This window comes from Sapajus apella, unplaced genomic scaffold, assembly GCF_009761245.1.
Source record: "Sapajus apella isolate SASKATOON/1434 unplaced genomic scaffold, GSC_monkey_1.0 scaffold94, whole genome shotgun sequence".
NCBI lineage: Eukaryota > Metazoa > Chordata > Mammalia > Primates > Cebidae > Sapajus > Sapajus apella.
The window spans coordinates 690987-694991 of NW_022437034.1; the positions used below are offsets into that span (position 1 = coordinate 690987).

The following is a 4005-nucleotide window of genomic DNA, read 5'->3' on the forward strand; positions in this document are numbered from 1 at the left end:
TTTGAGACGGAGTTTCACTCTTGTTACCCAGGCTGGAGTGCAATGGCACGATCTCGGCTCACCGCAACCTCCGCCTCCTGGGTTCAGGCAGTTCTCCTGCCTCAGCCTCCTGAGTAGCTGGGACTACAGGCACGCGCCACCATGCCCAGCTAATTTTTTGTAGTTTTAGTAGAGACGGGGTTTCACCATGTTGACCAGGATGGTCTCGATCTCTTGACCTCGTGATCCACCCGCCTCGGCCTCCCAAAGTGCTGGGATTACAGGCTTGAGCCACCGCACCTGGCTTAGATAAATAATTCTAAGACTATACTTTCAGGGATCATTTCTATAGTTTGTTACTAGAGAAGTTTCTCTGAACGTGTAGCACACCAAAAATAAAAAAATAAAAATAAAAATAATTCTATATATCTATTAGATTAAACTTATTGATTGTGTTGTTCAAATCTTTTATAACTGTTGATTTTGTTTACTTGCTTGATCTAACGGTAGAGAAAAATAAATTTAAATTTTTCTTATAATGTGGGTTTGTCAGAATATTTCTGTAGGTCTAACGATTCTTGCTTTAATATTTTGTGCTTAATTTATTAGAATTTTAATATCTGGCCAGGCACGGTGATTCATGCCTATAATCCCAGCACTTTGGGAGGCCAGGGTGGGTGGATCATCTGAGGTTGTGAGTTTGAGACTAGCCTGGTCAACATGGTGAAACCCTGTCTCTACTAAAAATACAAACATTAGCCGGGTGTGGTGGTACACACCTGTGATCCCAGTTACTCAGGAGGCTGAGGCATGAGAACTGTCCCAACCCAGGAGGTGGAGGTTGCAGTGAGCTAAAATTGTGCCATTGCACTCCAGCCTGGGCAACAAGGTAAGAATCAGTCTTAAAAAAAAAAAAAGAATTTTAATATTTAAATTTTAAGATATTAATTTTAAATGATTAAAATTATTTGTTAATACATATCAAATCATTCAATCATTTAATTAAATAATTATAACGATTATGATTATATATAATTACATATAATAGGTTATATATGTAAATATCTTCACTTCCATCCTATATATGTAGGATATATATATTTATATCACCTGGGTGACAGAGTAAGACCCTATGTCTAAATAAATGAATAAATAAATGGAATTCTACTTTAGAAATTTTATCTAGCTTTTTTCATTTATTATTATATATTACAAAAAGGTTTTCCCACTCTACTTCTTTTGTATTTTACAACTCCTTATAAGCCTAAATAAAATACTATTTACCAGATAACTGAGTGCTGGTAAAAATGGTTTGTTTTACAGTGAACTGTGGAGGGATAAGGGACACGGCTGAGCACGAAAATAAATCTGATGGTAAGGTTAGGACTGAGAGGGCAGAGGAAATGAGACTGACATTTCCTAGGGAAACTGACAGGTTATGGCCAGGTGAGATGGCTCACACCTGTAGTCCCAGCTCTTAGGGAGGCAGAGGTGGGAGGATAGCTTGAGCCCAGGAGTTTGAGACCTACCTGCCTGGGCAATATAGTGAGACCCCGTTCTTCACAAAAAAGGGGGAAAAAAAGCCAAATAAATAAGTGAAACTGACAGGTTAGCCAATGTTTCAATTCCAATCTATCTTCTTGGAACCTCCCTGCCATTTCCTCTGATATCTAAAGCAATTTCTGTAAAGCACCCACTGCTCACACTATGCCTGGCTGGCTTTGCTAGAGTATATGTATGTTTAATCTGTATTTTGTCTATGAAGCTTTTGAGGGCTTTGTAGTCTACAAAGCCACACGCTCCACGCTCACCCATCCCCTTTCCCTCCGGTGACTGGTACATGGAAAGTACTATGGATCAAATTGGAAATCCATCTCTCCTCTCAAAGGCAGCTAAAGCTACGTGGTCAGGCTCTGGGTCTCAGATTCTAGTCCTGATTTCTGAGTCTGCTTGCCAGGTCAGGGAATGCACTGGGGCTGACGACAAGGCTGGAACGTCCCGGGATTGAAGCCTGGATCCAAACTGTTGGACAGCATCTGGAGTTTTGCACAAAAGGGAATTGAATTGTAGATCAGCTGGGAAGTTACTGTGATGGCCCTGGTGCCCTGCGGCCTCCAGCGACTGGAACCCTGTGGGAGCACATAGCTGGCATTTTTTGCTAGAGATTAGGAAGTCTTTTGCTTCCTCTGTGAAAAGGCTTGAATTCAATGGACTGTTGTGGTAAGATGAAGTCTTTTTTTTTTCCTTTTTGGTAAAAATAAAACGGAGATTTGGCTTGGGTTATTACACGGTGGTGGGCACATGAGCTCGCTCTTCGGTGTTTGGCGGGAAGCCAGTTGAAGAGCATGTTGTCACATTTTTGTCCGGCACCATCGAGAGTGTAGAGAAATGGTGATTTTATTGTGGTGTGACTCTTCAAAGATCATCTTTATGCAAGAAATCTCAGAGGCCCATTTCATAGTAAGTTTCTTTTTGAAGTTTTGTTTTGGTTGATGCTATATTATCACTCATGGGCTGATGTCATCTCCTTATGATGGTGTCCCCAAGAGCCTTCACAGGCCTGGGGGCCCTGGTTGGTGGTGGGAGGCCCAGGCTGAGAGGCAGGTCTCTGTGTTCTATTTCTTCCTGGGCTTTGCTCTGGCTCTTTCTAAAATGGGCTACTCCTGTCTGTGCCCTCTTCCTCATGTCGTGAAGGGCATTGGGACAACATGCAAGTATGGTTCAAAAGAGAATTGAAGGCTGGGTGCAGTGGCTCATGCCTATAATCCCAGCACCTTAGGAGGCTGAGGTAGGCAGATCAGAAGGTCAGGAGTTCAAGACTAGTCTGGACAACATGGTGAAACACTGTCTCTACTAAAAATACAAAAGCTGGGCATGGTGGTGCATGCCTGTAATCCCAGCTACTCAGGAGGGTGAGGCAGGAGAATTGCTTTAACCAGGACCTGGGAGGCTGAGGTTGCAGTGAACCAAAATCGCACCAATTGGTGCTACTCTTTTGTACTCTGTCACGTTTGCTTTTTCTTTGAATTGGGTCTTTTGTTAGCATATTCTTTGAAATAGAACTTATCCATGGTTGACTTTGGTGCTTGATTTGGAGAAGAAATTGAGTAGTGCCCAATTGCAGGTAGACTGAGGAGGCTAAACTGGGTTTGCAGGATGTGTAGAATGGTTAAATGAATGTATGAATGAACATATGTAGATTAAATATGTGATGGGGAGCCCCAGAATGACACAAGGAACATGTTTCTCCAGCAACTAAGTCGATCTTGGCCTGTGAAGTAGCCAGTACCCATAGCAAGCAATGATAGTTTAAATATGTGGTCCAAAAAATTCTTCCTAATCAGCCAAGTCATAAATGCAGGACGTAAGGGAAACCACATGTGAGAGGTGTCTGTGACCTAGGACATTGGAGGCTTGGGTCAGAGTTAGAAATCAGGACCTTGCAAAATTTACTTAACATTTTCTCCAGAATGTGGCCCAATGTACAAAGCCGCTGTCATGTCAGCTTCTCAGACAGAGGGCACGATGTGTGCTTGAAGTTTCTTTCACCTTCACTCTTGCTTTAATAAAAGCATTTATAAGTCCAGGAGCTTCTTTAAACTTTGGTTGATCAGTGATTGTGTTTTCACTAAGAACCACCCATATTCTCATCACTGGGCAGACAGGAGGAAGGATGAAAGGATTTACCTGCAAGAATCTAGAGAACTAAAGCCAATGGAAGGAAGTCAGATGGAAGTAGATTGGATCTCAGATTTAACCAGCCAATGATGGAAAAGGTTTTTTAAAGAATGAGGAGGCCGGGCGTGGTGGCTCAAGCCTGTAATCCCAACACTGTGGGAGGCCAAGGCGGGTGGATCACGAGGTCAAGAGATCGAGACCATCCTGGTCAACATGGTGAAACCCCGTCTCTACTAAAAATACAAAACATTAGCTGGGCCTGGTGGCGCGTGCCTGTAATCCCAGCGACTCAGGAGGCTGGGGCAGGAGAATTGCCTGAACCCAGGAGGCGGAGGTTGCGGTGAGCCG

At 43.0% G+C, this 4005-nt stretch overlaps 1 pseudogene; it reads left to right on the top strand.

Moving 5' to 3' along the window:
• The first annotated feature begins 300 nt into the window (after positions 1-300).
• LOC116535459 lies at positions 301-376 on the top strand (annotated as a pseudogene).
• The last annotated feature ends 3629 nt before the right edge of the window (positions 377-4005 follow it).